Here is a 20,048-nt window from a genome sequence, read left to right on the forward strand (position 1 = left end):
CTCTCTCATTTAAATGAAGATGTTATTTGAATATAGGAGTTGCTGAATAAAAGAGAAAAATGCATAGTTTTCGGCTTCTGCACACATGAGGGGCGATTGAATTTTGAATGACTCATTTTTGAAAAAGAAGAAACGGAGTTACGGAAGGGACGCACACGAATAGAAGCTTTGACAAGGTCTTCATGGTGCGTGAGCTAGTCTGATCTTTGGCTTTTGGCACGCACGAAATTGAATTCAAAAAAATGAGTGAGCTGGTTTTTGACTAGGGCGAATTCTCCTTTCTGAAAAAAAAAAAAAAGCAGAGCAATGTAACACGGAGAAAAAAAAAATTAAAAAAGAAAGAGAAGTAGGGGCGACATAACACAGGAGGCTTTTCGGCTTTTGGCACATTTTGGACACTGTGACTTGCGACTTGGACGACATTGTGGACTGTAAGGAGCATTTTCAGTATTCATTTCCTTCCATTCTTCTCTTAGAAAAATTATGGTGAATTCATTTATGTTAAATTTAATTTTTAGCATGAACTAAATTTTCTTTATTCTAGGAAAACGATATAATCTAGTTCTAAACTATGCTTGCTTTTCTATTCTAATTTGAAGTAATTATCTTCTATGTTTGTCTGATTTATTCTGAGATTAGTACTTCTAATTAACTGGCCATTAATTAGATGATTTTAATCTTGTGATTTGCTATAAAAAAAGGGAATTATAGGATAGATCTTGAATATTTTGGCATAGGTAAATATAGAGATCGAAAGACTTATATGAACCTATGTAGTATTAAAATTATTGGTCTTATTACTTTCTTGCTTTATTAATTTGCATACTCTTGTGTAAAATGATGAACAAGAATATTTCTAATTGACTATCGAAAGAGGCTTTTGGATGAATTGGAGATTTGCTAACAAACAGAGAGAATTAAATTCAATAAATTAGATGAGTACAACATAATAAGGAATTATGTGAAATCGATTTCTTAGAAGTTTTCTTTCTCAATGATTTGATCTTTGAACAACATTTTTATTTTCCTTTGAGTATTTTTTTTGAATTAATTTTATTTTAATTTGTAATTACAAAAATCTTAGTGACTTTTCTAAATAAAGTTGAAATTAGTTTTGGTATTTGTCAAAAGTAAGTTACCAATCCCTGAGGACGACACTCTTATCATCACTTTACTATAAAATTACGATATTGTGTACTTGCAGTTTTGCACCGATTAAGTTTTTGGCGCCGTTGTCGGGGATTGATTTCTTCTTATTTTTGCCAATATTGATACAAAATAATCTTGGTTTTAATTTAGAATTTTATTTTACTTTATTTTATTTTATTTTCTCTCCAGGTGTGTTTTTTACGTTGGATGGGCCGTGCTAGAACTCGTGACATTACTCATTTCGATCCGGAGATTGAAAGAACTCTTAGATCACAAAAAAAAAAAAGCACTAGCCATGACTGACAGACAACATGATGCACAACCACGCACCTTAAGGATTATGTATGACCAGTTGTGAATGATAACTACTTAGGTATAAGATGCCAGACCATTAATGCCAACAATTTTGAACTCAAACCAGCCTTAATCAGCATGGTGCAACAAGCCCAATTTAGTGGATCACCACTTGATGATCCAATATTCATTTGGCAATGTTCTTGGAGATTTGTGACACTGTAAAGATCAATGGTGTTACTGAAGACACCATTAAACTGAGATTATTTCCTTTCTCTTTGAGGGACAAGGCAAGAGGTTGGCTATAATCTCTACAATCGGGAAGCATCACTAGTTGACAGGATATGACTGAAAAGTTTATTGCTAAATTCTTTCCACCTGCAAAAATAGCCCAACTCAGGAGTGAGATTAGTCAATTCAAGGAAAATAATTTTGAGTCACTCTATGAAGCATGGGAAATATATAAAGATTTGATTCGACGCTGCCCTCGACATGGATTGCCAGATTGGTTGCAAGTTCAGATGTTCTATAACGGGTTAAATGGACAAATTCGGACCATAGTTGATGCCGCTTTTGGTATGTCAAAGACAGCTGAGGGTGCTACCTATCTTTTGGAAGAAATGGCCTCAAACAACTATCAATGGCCAACCGAAAGAACTATGGTTAAGAAAGTTGCTGGGATTCATGAATTGGAGCCATTAGCAGCCCTTTCAGCTCAAGTTGCTACTCTATCCCATCAGATTTCAGTTTTGACAACCCAAAGGATACCACAAAGTGTAGAATATGTTACAGCTACAAATATGACGGTTTCAAGTAATGAAGCGAGTAAAAAACAAGTTCAATACATCAACAATTGGAACTACAACTATCGTGGTAATCCTATTCCAAATTATTACCATCCAGGGCTTCAAAATCATGAAAATTTATCTTATGGAAATACAAAGAATGTGTTGCAACCTCAACCTCCTCCAAGATTTGATAGTCAACCAAGCGAGAAGAAGATGTCACTTGAGGATGCCTTGGTTTCCTTTGTTTAGGAGACAAATGCAAGGTTTAAAAAGACTGATTCACGGTTGGACAACATTGAGACTCATTGTAGCAACATGGGAGCTGCTATAAAAAATATTGAAGTACAAATTGGGCAACTAGCCATAGCCATCAATGCCTAACAAAGAGGAATTTTTCCTAGCAACATAGAAGTGAATCCAAAGGAGCAATGCAAGGCCATCATACTTAGGAGTGGAAGAGAAATTGAGAGGCCACCATAAAAAGAAACCAAGTCCACCCTTACAGCTACAAACAATGGCCAAAACAAGAATAAAGTAGAATAAAAGAATGATACACTAAGAGAGACTGACATGCTTTCAGGAATTTCATTTCCCGACAATCCTCCTATTCTCTCTACTCTACTTCCTTATCCTCAACTTTTTCAAAAACAAAAATTAGATAAGCAATTTTCTAAGTTTTTGGATATTTTTAAGAAAATTCACATAAATATTCCTTTTGTAAATGCCTTGGAATAAATGCCAAATTATGTTAAATTTCTGAAGGACATCATTTCCAAAAAGAGAAGGTTGGAGGAGTTTGAAACAGTGAAGTTTTTTGAAGAATGTAGTGCCATTCTTCAAAAGAAATTACCTTAGAAATTAAAAGATTCAGGGAGTTTCACTTTGCCTTGCACTATTGGGAATTCATTTTTTGATAAAATTTTATGTGATCTTGGTGCAAGTATTAATCTTATGCCACTTTCTGTTTACAGGAAATTAGGACTTGAAGAGATGAAACAAAAACCATTTCTTTGCAACTAGCAGATCGATCCATCAAGTATCCACGTGGAATCATAGAAGACGTATTGGTAAAGGTGGATAAATTTATTTTTCCTGCTGATTTTGTGGTGTTAGATATGGAGAAAGATGAAGAAGTCTCACTAATTATTGGCCGACCATTCTTGGCTACGGGAATGACTTTAATTGATGTTCAAAATGGTGAGTTAACATTGAGAATGAACAAGGAAGATGTTATGTTCAACATCTACTAAGCCATGAGAATTCTAGAAGAGTCAAGCACTTGTTTTATGGTAGATGTCATTAATCAATGTGTAGAAAAAGCCTTTCAAGAAGATGCATCAGCCGATCACCTAGAACGAGCATTGCAGTAGGATACATCACTTAGCAATGAAGTGGAGAGGAACTGTGCACTTATTCCTCTTGGAGATCCCGATTGATGAAAATTGAAAAGTCTGGCTGTAGACTTTAAAACAAGCGCTTATGGGAGGCAGCCCATAGAACTTTCTTTTATTCTTTTATTTTTATTATTTATTATTTTTATTTTTTGAATAATTTGGATTTTGATGCAGGTTTATTTAGCACGAATAAAGAGTTGAAAATTATAAACTACGACTGATTCACATGAAACCAGGGAAGTTCTTTTTATTTTTTCAATTTGTCTCACTTTTGCATTACAATGAGGACATTGTTTAGTTTAAGTTTGGGGGTGTAAACTCCTATAGTCATTTTGTCTTCTTGTTTGCTATTTGTTTTATTTTACTTGTGATTTTGTAAGTCTTGAGTTGTTGGATTCTCTTACCAAGCATTTTTTTTTTTTTTATTTATTTTTTTTTTTTTAGAAAGCAAATTGAAATATAAGATATAAGAAGTTCTCGGCTGCAAAACCCAAGCTCACCAAGCGAATGCTCCTCAAGCTTTTATTATGCTACCACCATCCTCTATTAGGGCTGAGATAACAAAGAACATTGGAAAGGTGCCCTAACCTATGCTGAGAATAGAACAAACCCAAAACATACCGCATCAACTCTCCAAAAGAAAACGCAAACCACCAGATGCTTAACTTCATCAGTACTTATAGTCCTTCACGTGAAGGCTCTCCGAGGCACCCTCACTGAGTTTTGCATCGCCCTTGTAAATTCCCAGGGTTGCCTCTGAGTTTACCTTGGCCCTGGAAAGGAAAGCAGCCTGAGCCTTCTCAAAATTTTCCGGCTTTCCAGCCCAAGTCTTGAGAGTGCTCTGCTGAAGGGCCCGCCCAAAGGAGAATGAAAGACTCCATGGCTTCTTTCCCTTGTATTTGTTCATTGCATTTAGGTTGAGGGTTGCCTCCTCCTCCCTCTGACCACCAGACAAGAAAACAACTGCAGGAACTGCAGGAGGCATAGTTCGCTGTAGTGCCGTAACAGTGTACTTAGCAATCACCTCTGGTGCAACCTTTGGTGCCTCAGATCCTGGGGTCACCATGTTGGGCTTCAACAAAGTTCCCTCAAGCAGGACATGGTGATCATTTAGAGCTTTGTAAACAGCAGCAAGCACGCGTTCAGTCACATCAGCACACTTCTCAATATCATGGGGTCCATCAACCAGAATCTCTGGCTCAACTATGGGGACCAAGCCATTTTCCTGGCAGATGATAGCATATCGGGCCAAACCATTGGCATTATCGTTGATGGCCAGCTGCGATGGCTCAGTTGCGCCAATCTTGAGCACAGCACACCATTTGGCAAATCGAGCACCAGCTTCATAGTACTTCTGCCAACGCTGTGCAAGGCCATCAAGACCCTGGGTGGTGGTCTCACCATTGGTACCAGGAAGCTCAACAGTGCCCTTGTCGACCTTGATACCAGGGAGAACTCCACCTTCCTTCAAAAGCTCAACAAAGGGCTTACCGGAAGCTGTCTTCTGATAGAGGGTCTCCTCAAAAAGAACAGAAGCTCTCGGAGAGCACGCCTGTTCTCCTCAACATTCTCGACATTAATGCTAGAAAGACGCTTGCCAATGGTACCAGTTGACTCATCAGCAGCAAGGATACCCTTCCCAGGAGTACCAATGTATGCAGCATTAGCAATAAGCTCGTCCTGGTATTTGCTCTTGAAAGCCGACATTTTCTGTTTTTGTCACTCTCTTACCAAGCATGTATTTGAGTATGATTGAATTCTCTATGACTCTGAAATTTGTGATTGAGGATGGGATTGAGAAAGATTTTCAAAAATTTCTTTTATGCCAGGCTGAGTTTTGTGGGTACTTTGATTTAAATCTTTGACTTTGAATATAATTGAGCACATAGTCATTTTTTCTTTATTCCATTTTGCTTATGAAGAGAAGGGGTTGAATTAACTGGGTCAGGGAAGTTCAATTTTGCTTTGCTTTAGAATCCATTGATGGATCCTTGAGGTGAAATCCTAGTTGATACCAAATATTAGAGAAATAATCTAGGCAATTTTTTTTGTTATAACCAAAAAGCTTTCCCAGCTGTCCTGATTATCATGCCATCATTGCATGATATATTTTCATAGTCAATTCCCTTGAGTCTTATTTTACATAAGCCTTTATTTGTTCTTTTAACTACATAAATCATTCCCGTTCTAAGTCTGAAAAACTATGATTTACCTTTTATATTTGAGAAAATACTTTGGTGGAAATCTACATTTAAAGAGAAAATTAGTTCAAAGAAAATTATGCTCTGTACGATCAAAGTTATAAAAAAAAAGAAAAAAAAGGGAACGAAGAAAAAAAAGAAGTTGATGTGGTTGAATATTTGAAAAGGCTACAAGAATTGAGGTGGCTGAAAGAAAAAGGTGGAAGGTTAAAAAAAAAGTATTATTGTTAAGTTTGTCTTTTATTCAGAGGTGATTTATCCATCATGACAGAAAAAAATAGAGAAAACTCAATAAGTAGAGTGCAAATCACTTCAAATTTTGTTAAAGGTGTACTTGGTACTACTTCATTGATTACAGCAACAATATTGTCATCAATATGAGCATATAGCTGAGAAATAGTTATGCTTTGAATCATGTGTATATCTTTTTTATTGTTCTTTCCATCAAATATTTTTCCAGTTTGCTTTGATTTTCTATGTCCATTTCTTTGTTAGTCCTCACCCTGTAGCCTGTTATTACAACCTGATTAAAGACCTTTTGATATCTGATTTTGGTGTTTGACTACATTAATGGAGAAGATTTCTGAAAATTGGATTTATGAGGTTAAGTTTTGAGAGAATTCTTCTGATTTTAGTTGTTCTACTTTTATCTGAATTTGCAGATGGTTTGAAGTTAAATTGACTATATCACACACACACTCAAGGTCTTAGCTTTAGGTTGAAGTAAACGCTGAACTTTTGTTTGACAAATTGCTAAATTTCTGATTGATTTTCCAGCTATCCTTGATGTTAAAAGAGGAAGATACTAGTGATGAAATCTAAATTCAGATCATGGCTTGGTGAGTGATGAAACTTCTCTATGGGGTCTACTTGATAGTCTATAGTGGTCTTTTATTTATTTTTTGTTTGAGGACAAACAAAGTTGTAAGTTTGGAGGTGTTTGATGACTTGCATAAGTTCTTATATTTTATCACCTCTTAACTTTAAACTTTAGTATAATTTTATTTATTTTTATTGATTTTAGGCTTCATTGTCATTATTTAAATTTATTTCAAATTTGAAGAAAATGAAAACCTAATTTTACAAGCATATTGTCTAAGAACTCTCTCATTTAAATGAAGATGTTATTTGAATATAGGAGTTGCTGAATAAAAGAGAAAAATGCATAGTTTTCGGCTTCTGCACACATGAGGGGCGATTGAATTTTGAATGACTCATTTTCGAAAAAGAATAAACAGAGTTACGGAAGGGACGCGCACGAATAGGAGCTTTGACTTGGTCTTCATGGTGCGTGAGCTAGTCTGATCTTTGGCTTTTGGCATGCACGGAATTGAATTCAAAAAAATGAGTGAGCTGGTTTTTGGCTGGGGCGAATTCTCCTTTTCGAAAAAGAAAAGCAGAGCAACGTAACAAGGAGAAAAAAAAATTAAAAAAGAAAGAGAAGCAGGGGCGACATAACACAGGAGGCTTTTCGGCTTTTGGCACGTTTTGGACGCTGTGACTTGCGACTTGGACGACATTGTGGACTACAAGGAGCATTTTCAATGTTCATTTCCTTCCATTCTTCTCTTAGAAAAATTATGGTGAATTCGTTTATGTTAAATTTAATTTTTAGCATGAACTAAATTTTCTTTATTCTAGAAAAACGATGTAATCTATTCTGAACTATGCTTGCTTTTCTATTCTAATTTGAAGTAATTCTCTTTTATGTTTGTCTAATTTATTCTGAGCTTATTGCTTCTAATTAACTGGCAATTAATTAGATGATTTTAATCTTGTGATTTGCTGTTGAAAGAGGGAATTATAGGATAGATCTTGGATATTTCGGCATAGGTAAATATAGAGCTTGAAACATTTGTATGAACCTATGTACTATTAAAATAATTGGTCTTATTGCTTTCTTGTTTTATTGATTTGCATACTCTTGTGTAAAATGATGAACAAGAATATTTCTAATTGACTATCGAAAGAGGCTTTTGGATGAATTGGAGATTTGCTAACAAACAGAGAGAATTAAATTCAATTAATTAGATGAGTAAAACATAGTGAGGAATTAGGTGAAGTCGATTTCCTAGAAGTTTTCTTTCTCATTGATTTGATCTTTGAACAACATCTTTATTTTCTTTTGAGTATTTTCTTTGAATTAATTTTATTTTAATTTACAATTATAAAAGTCTTAGTGACTTTTCTAAATAAAGTTGAGATTATTATAATTTCGGTATTTGTCAAAAGTAAGTTACTAACCCTTGAAGACGATACTCTTCTCATCACTTTATTATAAAACTACGATACTGTGCACTTGCAATTTTGCACCGATCATATGCGCAAGCAACAAGCAAACATGGACCTTATGATAGGAACACTAACAAATGAGACTTATACCACTCTTTCCAAAAGCTTACTTAGGATCAGAACGGTCAACACAAAAGGTTGTAACGTGACTTAGGTTTGGGGCTATATGAAAAAAATGAAAAAAGATTCAAAAACTTCCAAGTACATGCAAATGGAATCTTATTAAATATCTTAATAGACCACACTTCTCACTTATTGTACTCTCCAATTTTTCAGATCATCGAATAATGCCTCTTTTTTTTTTTGTTCTTTTTTTTCATTTTTTTTTTATAATGTGGCGAACAATTATGTTATCCTGGTATTTTGCTATTTCTATCTAGCCTTGGTATTTTTGCGTTTGAAGCTCACTCACTTGAACACCTTGTAACTCATGTTCTTTCCTTTTTTCTCTCTGTTTTATTATTCCTTGCAAAAAAAAAAAAAAGAATTCCACATATAGTACACACTTGGAACTAACAAGGGTAGGAAAAATCAGTGTATAGATTATAATCCAATGTGGAGAGATATGGATGATGTAAGTATATGAAGAAAAAAAGGTTATATGTGTTTCTTGCCTCAAAGTTGGCTACTAGGGATCTATAATTCAAATGGTTGACTTGAAATGCTCAAACGTTAATCTTAAATTGACCTTCGTCATATCCCAAGTATATCCACCATCTTATCACAAACCATGTAATGATATTCTCACAATAAGTGCTCAATTCAACAGATCAATGAACGCTTATCACAATTTACTGTATTTGTAAGCTCTCAATCCTCTCCAAAACACACATGAATACTTAAGCAAAAGAGTTTTCTATCTACATGTGTCAAACCACAATCCTACTACAAAACTTGGATGAGTGCATTAGGGGTTCTGTGAATGCTTCAGCAAAAAATGATTATGGTGGGTTTGGTGAATTCACGAAGATGGCTATAAATGAGAATGAGTACACATGTGAAAATGATGCACGTGTGATGCAAATTTTAAAAAAAATTGACACATGAAAATATGCCACAGAGTTCCAACAAACATTTTAAATACTAAATTTGCACCACCACTTCCCAACTTAAATGAAATATTGTCCTTAATGTTTAAGAATCAAATTTGAATGGAGAGTAACCAAAAATGGTAGAATACACCTGATGAGTGACGTGGATAGCTCGCTAAGCATCAAAGATGGTAACTTGAAATAACAAAATGAACCTAATCTGCAAACAAAAATAAAGAAAACAACATCAAACAAAGAGGAAAAGAAACAAAATAAGAGAAAACAAAAATAAAACAAAACAAACAATACAAATAAAGACAAACATACCTACGTGGTGTGGTCAAAGTTGATAGACCGGATCCACAAGTGGAATGTCTTTCACTTCTGGAACTTGCCTATCAATTAATATTTTAAGTCGATGACTATTTACTTTAAAGATCCGACCATCCTTAGGATCCTCTATTTCTACAACCCCATTTGCAAAAACATTCTTCACTACAAAAGAGTCAGTCCACCTGAACCTAAGTTTTCATGGGTGCTTATGGAGTCTAGAATCATATAAGAACACTCGATCATTAGGCTTAAACATCTTCCTAACAATATTCTTATCATGAAACGCTTTCATTTTAGTCTTATAGATTGTAAAGTTCTCATAAACATCATTTATCAACTCTTCTAACTCACTCAACTGAAATTTCTTAAGCTTACCCGCATTCAATTTCGAAAAAATACTAACAAGAGAAGTGTCACCTACGCCGAGAAATGCATGCTTTAAACCTGAGGGTGACAGTTTCAATTCTAATTTGGGACTCTCCATACTTGAAGGAATTTGTTTTTCACTTTTCTTAGGTAACTCCTCAAATTTCGATTGCCAAGCTTGTGTTCCATAATCCTAAGTTTCATAAAAAACAACACAAATATCAACAACATCAAATGAATCACTAATAGTATCAAACTCAAAATTAACATGGAAATATTCAAGGGGATCAAATTCATGAGTTGCGTGAACTCCCTTGTCTATGATTGCGTCAATCATGTATATTTGTTGACACTCATCATCCTCCATGGGCTGCCTACTGATGTGGAATATGATGACCTCCATGGTCATGTTTCCAAAAGATAGTTTCATCAGTCCATTCCTACAGTTTATAAGTGCATTAGCAGTAGTAAGGAAAAATCTACCTAATATAAGAGGAATCTTAGAGTCAGACTCAACAACCGACTGAGTATCCAAAACTAAAAAATAACAAGATAGTAAAACTTGTCAATTTGGATCAAAACATCCTCAACTATCCCTCTTGGTTTCTTAACTGAACGGTCAGCCAATTGAAGCACAACAGAAGTAGGCTTAATTTCACCCAAACCAAGCTGCAAATAAATGGAATAAGGTATCAAATTTACACTAGCTCATAAACCTAGCAACACCTGCCCAAACTCATGATTCCCAATATTATATACAATGGTTGTACAACTAGGATCCTTGTACTTAGGAGGAATTCGCTGCTCAATTAGAGCACTAACTTGCTCTGTCAAGAATGCTGTCATCTTAACATGGTGCTTCCTCTTAACTGTACACAAATCTTTGAGAACTTTTGTATAAGTAGGAACTTGTTTAATAACATGCAAAAGAGGAAGATTGATCTTTACCTGCCTAAGATTCTCCAAGATTTCATTTCTAGAATCCAAAGTTCGCATATCAGATTTTAAAGCTTGAGGAAATGGTACCTTAACTGGGCTCTTGATTACCTCAGCTTCCTTGGGCAACTCAGCACTATTATTGCTTTGTTCCTCTTCAACATCCTCTGGCTTATCAATTGTTGGGATGTATAAAGACTTACCACTTCGTGTTACAATGGCATTGAACTCTTTCAAATTTCCTTGAGCCATATGTCGACTTTGGGGTGTGGATTGAGTTTGAGAAGGGAACTTGCCACGCTCATTCACACTCAAAGAGCTCATCAATTTGGATACATGGCTTTTTATCTCCTTATTTTCTTCAATAACCTGTATAATCAAAGATTCAAACTTTTGATTGGTTTTACTCTGTGCTTCAATAAAAGCATGCAAAGTGTCTTCTAAAGGACTCCTAGAAGATGAAGGTGCATGATATGGTGTAGGATATGATCTAAGGGTTGTGCAGGCTGCTGGTTTTCAGACTTTCAGCTCAAATTGGGGTGATTGTACCACCCCAGATTATAGGTATCAGAGAAAGGTGTAAAAGGCTTATTGTACATACCTAAGGCATTACATTGTTCCTCATACATCCCTTTCATCTCAGCAAATGTGGGACACTCTTGGGCGAGGTGATCTACCCTGCCATATACAAAACATGGTCCAAAAGATTTTGCAAGATTAGTCACGTGTGTTGGCTTTAAGTCCTTAGTATTTAACACATCTAGTTCCCTAGTGAGTATCTCAACCTTAGCCTTTAGGCTATTTTCTTCCCTGAGATGGTAAATTTCACTACCATTTGAGTTTCTTGCAGGTCGTGACCTATTTGTGCTATCAGTAGAACTAGGTTCAGTCCAAGTGTGAGTTTTTTCAACAAGCTCGTTGAGGTATTCTATGGCTTCATCAGGATCTTTCTGTAAGAACTCACCATTACACATTATCTCCAAAAATTAGCGCTCTCTAGGTGTAAGTCCTTCATAAAAATAGTTCACTAAGCGCCAATTCTCATATCCATGGTGAGGATACATACTTAACAACTTCTTAAATCTCTCCCAAGACTGATAAAAAGTCTCACTGTCCTTTTGTGCAAATGTGGAAATTTGTCTTTTTAAAGCGTTGGCCTTATGTTAGGAAAAATATTTATTAAAGAAGACCTAAGTCATCTCATTTCATAACCCAATAGATCGTGGTCTCAGCTAGTATAGCCAACTCTTAGCTCTATTATTCAAAGATAAATGAAAGAACTTAACTCTCACAACTTCATCAATTGCATTTTGACTATGAAAAGTCGTAACTACTTCCTCAAACTCCCTAATGTGTACATATGGATTTTTATTTTCCAAGTCATGAAAAGTAGGGAGTAACTGTATCATCCCTGTTTTAAAATCCAGTTGGCGAGTATTAGCTGGAAACATGATACATGATAGTGTGGCTGTGCGTGTAGGGTGGAGGTAATCATGAAGAGTTCTAATAGGTTGATTTTCGTGTTTACTCGTTTCTTCAGGACTAGATGGATTGTCAAATAAAGGATTTAAAAAATTTGATTCTGACTCTTCCGCATGTCTATAAGCAAATCTACGTAAGGTGTCTTTATATTTGTGCATGCAAGGTAACAAAATACTAAAATAATAAAATTACTATAAAAAGAAAGAAGAAAAAAAATAATGTAGCAAGCTAAAAAAAGGAACGAAGTTACCGCCTTTACAAACTGTTAAAAAGAAAACTATCTAGCAATTTTTTTTACCGTCTCCCTGGCAACGACGCCAAAATTTGATTACGCCCAAAGAATAATGCAGTAGTTATAGTACAATTTTGAAGTGTCGATTCCATAGAGAGACAAATTAAAAGAACAGTAGAAGAAACAAATGAACTAAAGAAAAATATTAATTGATTAATAGAGAACAAAGATTAATTTTAAATGCAAATTAAAGTGAAGCAAAGTGACTAACGGAAAAAGTACTCAAATTTGACAAATAGTAAAGCGTTGGGAATCCCTTCCACAAATCTGGTATTTTAATTATTTTTAATTCATTAAATAATTCAATTGGGAACTTAATTCTCAAAATTTCTAATCGGAATATATAGATTTATAAACCAAGATTAAACCAAATGCAACCATTTGAAAAATCATTCACCACTTTTAAAATAGTTAAATTATTATAACTATTGAGAAAATCCAATGACGACAATATACTCATGAAGCAATATTGCAGTAAAGAATTAAATCAATATAGATAAATAATTGATTCAAACATAATCAAAGAGCTAACCCATTCAATAGAAAAAATATGATTGAATCCATAAACAGAATAAATTTTATAATTATTCGGAGAAGAAAACATCAACAATGGATTAAGAATGATAAAACAAAAGAGTTTTAGTAATTGAAAATCAAATACATAAATAAAAAGTAAATTAAAAATATCATTTAATGTGCAAGTTCATCCATAGCCTTACTTGAAAATTTAGTTACCCATAAATATAATGGACAACAAAAATCTCAAGAGAAAAATAAAGCAAACGGCAGCCATGGAAATTAATTTCATCTCTCCCTCTTCAGAACTGAGCCATCTCCCATTTTTTTCAACTCCCAATTTCATGCTAATGAAATACTTATATAGGGTAGGAAAGAAACCCTAATGTCTTTTATATTCCCACATACAAAATTGCTTAAATTTTAGGACTCATCTTGGCAGCCACGTACATACTTCAAGAGTTTGAATTTGGAAATCATTATTAGAGACAATGTTTTAGTCCTTTAAGATAGCTTTCCAACACATCAAGAATCACATCAATCTGATCTCTAAACAAAAAGTTATGATCAAAATATTAAAATATGTACAGGCTGTCTTCTCGCGAATTTCAGACTGACTTTTTATCTTGATCCGAATTACTCTCAAACTCCATTATTATCCTTATTTGAAGAGTTCTATACTCTTTGAAAATTCTTAGGTTGTTCCAATGTCTTGCCCACTTGAAAGTCCTTTGAATTTGACTGAGTTTGGACTTGCTCTTTTATAGACTCTGAAATTAAATATAAAAATCTGCTCATGAGTATTCTAAAGTAAATAGAAACTCAATTCAATAATTCACATTAATTCCTATTATTCTATTCACATTTTAACATTTTAATCCAATAATAAGATATTTAAAGTGTACTTTCGTACACTCATCACCTCTCTATAATCCCTCCACAATAAACGACATGTTACATATACCAATAAACTAGTAAAAAAAACTAAAAGAAAGCATGTGTAAAGTGCACAATAAATCTAAAAATTTAAATGTGTATAATATTATGATTGTAAGGAAAAAAAGGGTCCGGATTTAAAACCCAATACCTAGATCGGGTGTAATCGGGTTCCGACCCAGATTTGTTCCAGGCCAGAACTCGGAATTGAAATCCGATTTTCCGAGTTCTGGACCGGGCCTAGAAAAAACCCGATCTGGATGAACAGTCCTAATAATTAGCTAGCTTGAAGTAAGAGAAAAATAATTTGTACAATCCCTAAATAGATAAGCCCCATGCAAATGCTTGTAAAAAAATAGACCCCACATTAAAAAAGTGCAAAAAGCATATTCTTTATTAGTGTGACCTGCTTTTTAACAAAAAGCTTATATGAAACTTATCTATTTGAGACTTGTAGCTAACATTAGTCACTGAAAATGATTTTAAAGTTAGATTGTGCAAATGGATTAGGGCTTGTATATTGGTTGTTGGCGCTGTCTGTAGGATCGACTTTTCATTATTTTCGGTAACAGTAGCAAGATGATTCTCTGGCTCACAATATCTTCTCTTGAAAATATCAGATAAGTTCCTCCACCTTTCATTTATTATTTTATTTCGAGAGTATTGTTAGAACAAATCGGATATATATATATATATATATATATATATTTATATATACACACACACATATGGGGGGACCCAAGAAAATGGGGGTGTGCACTATGAATGTGCACCAAGCACTAGGTATGTCCACGACATACGCCATGCACAAGCACGCAATGTGCATGGTCCCGTACACCAACTTGCAAAAGACATGGCACGATCCCTTGCCATGCATGGCAGGCTTGTTGCCCACCACCTCTGTAAGTGGCGAGACACAGTCCCGGTCACTAGGTCGCCATGACTGAGCCCGTCGATGCTTTCTGTCTTCGAAGAGGTGCTTCCTACCTGATGGCAAGGCTAGATCCGAGGAACAGAGGCATGGATCAGTACACGCTGCGGGCAGCGCCACCCACTAGCAAGTTGCTAGCCAGTCAGCCAGTCAGCAATTGCCACACGGCTCGCCGGCGACCTCTGTCCCTAGAACAATGGCCCTTTTCCCCATAGCTCTACCTACTGCGTCACCCCACAAGCTGTCGTCGACCGCACCATGTACGCTGTCAAAAGCCAGAAGCCAAGTGTCTGTGTGCTAGTAGAACTGTCACCAGCCACCACCTGAGACGTTGGCTTCTTCTACATTAGAGCACCGTGCGACCCCGAGAGAACCAGCTTGAGCACACCGAGCTCGCTAGCTTATTTTGTCACCAACATGGTGGTCCTCGACCACAGTACTCGCCATTGAAGTTCCTCGCCCCCAGTACTCTCCCACAGGATGTTCCTTGCCATTCCCTCGTCGCCAAGCACAGTTCTATACAAGATCAGTGACGACCGTGAACTAATGAGGCCAACGACGGTCATCATTGAGCTCGCCGGCTTCTTCTGCCCCCAACATGATGGCTCTCAACCACAATGATGTCCCTTCCAGGAACACAGATGCTTTACCTGCTGGAGAAGCTCTTCGCCAACATTGTGGAAACATTGCACATCTTGGATGCTTCATTGCCACCCTCACCAACCGTGTACATCCTGGATGCTCCATTGCCCACGGAGACAACCTCAAGCAACCCATGGGGGTGGTCAATTGAGAGGAGGCGAGCAAAAACACACTGACAGACCACGTAACTGAATGTGGCAAGCAAATGTGGTGAGCAACAACACACGTATAGGGACAGACTACTAACTTCATGGCAAGCAAAGGTGGCAAGCAAGCAACCTTGGCGAGAAAGAGTTCATATGCGATATTTATTATCTCATGGAGAATGGCGAGCAACAAACGGGTGGACAACCATTCCATGAATGTGGTGAGCAAATTAGGTGAGCAACCGACCGTGTAGACAATATCTCCTAGCCTCTCCAACGTCTCGCCAGCCGTGCTCGGGAAAACATCTCGCCGCCGCATTGTGACCAAGGTTTCACGCCACAGGAGCTCCCCGCCTGCAATCTACAAGGGAACCTCCTCGCCACTCGCACTAGTGCTCGCCACAGAAGCACCTTGCCACTGTTCGCCATGAAGCTTCCTTGTATCCTCGCCCAAGCTCGCCACGAAAGATGGCAGGAGGACATCTCGCTAGCCTCGCCTGAGCATCTCACACGACCTTGGCAGTGGACAACCACTCCAAGGCGGGCAACTGACTGTAGTGGGAAAGATGGATGTACACTTTGATTGCCAGTTATAATCTAAAGGGAGTGACGATTCACACAAAGAAATGATACTTAGGGACGAACAACTTCAATTACACTAGTTTGTCTTTTTCAAACTCACTATTTTAAATTTATGTTTACTAACAAATTTAATTTTTGGAGATATTCCCCACCAAAACTATTATTTGTTTTCTCTTTTAAATTAATATAAGGTTTTGATTAATTTATTTGTTGAAAGATATGTAGTATGCTGAAGTGGGACCATCATTTTAAATAAAATTATAAATATGATACTGATCGCCATATGACTATTTTATAATCATTACTCTACTAAGTAACAAGTTAGCAACAAACGTACGTACGTATATATACCTCATGCAAAAGTATACTAGTATCCGAGATTCCTTTACGTAACATGAGTTGCTAAACATGATATATAGACATTTTAGAAAAAAATATAAATCAACTACATATTTATTTAATTGGGTTCATTTGGGTATATACAATATTAATCTGAACCCATGCAAAAAAAAAAAAAATCTTCGTAGTTATATATAGTAGTAGCTAGTAGGTACAAATTAATGCAAGGGTAACGTGGAAACGTCATGCATAAAATAGTATGATCATGATTATGATAGTTGGTTCTATATATAATTAATATATGCATCAATTTTCTACCAACTTACAACTTGAAAATAAAAGAAAGGGGTAGCTCAACATGATGATGATTAGATCAGATCCAAGTATCATTATAAAATGAATTAGGCTCTATATATATATATATATAAGATAACAACATTATTATTTATTGTGTTGTAACACCAATTTTATAGTGCAATTTCCCGTGTTAAATAAACCAAACTAGTTTGTCAATGAGATCATGAAGACTTATGCACGAGGGGGATACCACTGAGAATCCAGGGCCGGCTCTCAAAGGGTTTCAACTCCGTCCCTAAAACCATTTTGGGACGAAGTTTTTTGGTCCCAAGTTGGTCCCAATTAGAAGTATATTAATGTGGAATTTTCCAATCTCGATTTTTCTCAATAAAACAACAATATGTATTTTACTAATTAACAATATTAGTGCCGAGTATATTAATGTATTTGTCTAAAACTGATATGCAATTATGCATGCCCTCATGCGCCATTACAGTCTCTGTATTTGTTTTTTTGGATTTTCTTTAAAATTAAAAATGCAGATCTACAACTTTTCAAGTTGTATTTCGCTATTTTCTCATGTATCATTTACGTTTTTTGTCATTTCCTTTGTTTTAGTCTCTTGAACACTTTGTTCATAGAGTGAAAGTCCTCTCCTCCTCCAGAGGGTGGAGTTTGAAATATCTACTTTAAGTAAAGTATGGTCTCTCAGAAGATTTGTTTATAGAAAGTTATAAAAGTTAAAACCATACCAGTCACAAAGGAATTTGTATAGTGATGGATCCTCAATCGTGAGTAGTTGGCTTGTAATCTGGGATCTTCCCTATATGTATTAGTCACTATTATAACTTCGCTTTCATAAATTAATTATGAAGTTTATTTCCCATAAAAAAAAAAAAAGTATTGTGTTCATACAATATATATATATATATATATATATATTTATCTACTCTATTGTAATAAGTTTCTATCTAATTGTGAATAGTAACTTTTATTTTTTTTCCGTTTACTTTTGTTGTTTTTCTGTTAAGTCTGTTAAATCATGTTTTACTAAAAAGCCCTTAAAATACTTGACCGTTTGACGTGTAGCTCCCTTGTAGAATTTAATGAAGGAACCTGTTTTACCAAAAGGTCCTTAAACACTCAATATATAATATTAATTATTAATTTAATTAGAATATAATTATTATTAATATTTATATTTAATATTATTAATTTGATTAGAATATAATAATTATCAATATTACTATAAAATGTGATAAATATTAAAATTAAAAAGTTATCAAATTAATAATATTTTATTATTATATAGGAAGTAAATAAATAATCCAATATGGATGAAGACCAATGCTCATACTTTGCTGAAGTTTAGATTTTTTTTCTTTCTTTAGCCTTGCATTTTCTTTTCCCAGATAAATAAATTATTGACTTTTTCACTTTTTTTTTATTTAAATGATTATGTCAAGTGCACCTCTAGACTAACGCATCCGGGGCCGTTCCCTAGTATATATATATATATATATATATATCTATATGTATATATATATATATATATATATATAATATGCTCATATATAATTAGCTGTGATCAAGTGTCACATTCTTTCGCTCTCCTTAATTAGCATGTACTTGAAGGCTTTATTAATAGGATTGAAATATTGTCGTGCTTTGGGACTGTATCAGGTAGATATTGAGTCTGATTCCTTGGTTTGTGTAACTTGGATTCAAAAGAAGCATTGTGGAGTGTGGTACTTAGAAGATTTCTGGGAGGAGGTGATGAGATTGTACGAAGGTGGGGAGTTTGCTATTAATCATATTTATCGAGAAGGAAATGTGACGGCTGACTATTTAGCAAAAATGGGTGCTCAAGATTCGACCTTGGTTTGGAGATCTCTTTTGCAAGTTCCAAAGCACCTTAAAGGATTGATTAGAATGGATAAATTGTCCTTGCCGTATTTGAGGACTCATTGAGTGGTTGAGTTACGTTTACGTTGTTCGTTTACGTAAATGTGGTCAGCTGCGCTTATGTTGTTTCGTTCACTGCTCAAGGTTACGCCTTTATGTTTATGTTTTTCATTGAGTTGCGTCTTTGTCTTGCGTCTTGTATGCTCAGCATGCTATTTTACTTTTTCGTCGATCACGTTGTTTGCAGTCTTTTTGGGTTTTCGGCTTAGGCTTGGTAGAATTTATTTTGGTTTTGGCTTATCTTGACACTTGGTTTTGGGTAAATTTTTGTAAACCCCCAAGTGTAATGATGTTACCATGGTTTTTCTCTGTCATAAGTAAGAGTTTTTTTAATAAATTTGAGAAGGAGCCACTAAGTGTGTGGCTACCGGCTCTTGGGAAAATATATATATATATATATATATATATATATATATATATATATATAATGGTCATAATTGGCAATGGAAGTTAAGCCAAAGTAAATCATGACGTAGGAGTTGTTACGCTAAAACAATTATTTAAAAGAGTATTTAATTCCGTAATTACATACTTAAGCGTACGTTAAATATAATTAATATTAAATTCTATGGATGGTTTGCTTATGTATTGATCAATAGCAATACATGGTTAATATTCCTGATCCAATGGTCGGACATACTAACGGTTGAGAAAAACTGGAAGCTACGTGCCGACCCATGCATGCTATTGTAAATAAGGAGTCATTAAGAAGCTGCTGCTTTATGAAATTAATGATAATTAATTAATTAAATGGAAAATTAGTTTATTCAATGATAATTCAAAAGTCCTGGCTGTGTCGTTACAGAAAATAACATAATTAAGACTGTTCAACTGGGCCGGATTTTTTCCCAGCCCAGTCCGGAACCCGAAAAACTGGGATCCGGTTCTGGGTTCCAACCTGGATCAAACCCGGGCTGGAACCAGGGTTTAAAAACCCAGACCTATCCGGCCCAGATATGGGTTACAAACCCGGGTACTGGGTTTTAAACCCGGTACCCAGGTCTTTTTATGCTTCCTAAACGAAACCCCCCCCCCCCCCGAGTTTGTCTCTCTCTCTCACTCACTCTCTCTCTCTCTCGTTACGCTTGCTGCTTGCGAAAGTAGAAACCCTAAGTCCGTGCCTCCTCGCCGCGACC

The 20,048-nt window shown here is 35.5% G+C and overlaps 2 non-coding genes and 1 pseudogene across 3 annotated transcripts; 1 reads left to right on the forward strand and 2 right to left on the reverse strand.

Moving 5' to 3' along the window:
* Window positions 1-1,835: 1,835 nt before the first annotated feature.
* Window positions 1,836-1,942, reverse strand: LOC121253760. Its single transcript, XR_005938479.1, has one exon. It is a non-coding gene; the product is annotated as a small nucleolar RNA R71 (small nucleolar RNA).
* A 2,179-nt stretch (window positions 1,943-4,121) lies between these two features.
* LOC121252951 lies at window positions 4,122-5,343 on the reverse strand (annotated as a pseudogene). The gene has a single exon (XR_005938310.1). The product of XR_005938310.1 is annotated as a fructose-bisphosphate aldolase 6, cytosolic-like (transcript).
* A 6,485-nt stretch (window positions 5,344-11,828) lies between these two features.
* LOC121253789 lies at window positions 11,829-11,936 on the forward strand. Its single transcript, XR_005938507.1, has one exon. It is a non-coding gene; the product is annotated as a small nucleolar RNA R71 (small nucleolar RNA).
* The last annotated feature ends 8,112 nt before the right edge of the window (window positions 11,937-20,048 follow it).

The sequence above is a fragment of the Juglans microcarpa x Juglans regia genome, chromosome 2S (genome assembly GCF_004785595.1).
Source record: "Juglans microcarpa x Juglans regia isolate MS1-56 chromosome 2S, Jm3101_v1.0, whole genome shotgun sequence".
Classification (NCBI taxonomy): Eukaryota; Viridiplantae; Streptophyta; class Magnoliopsida; order Fagales; family Juglandaceae; genus Juglans; species Juglans microcarpa x Juglans regia.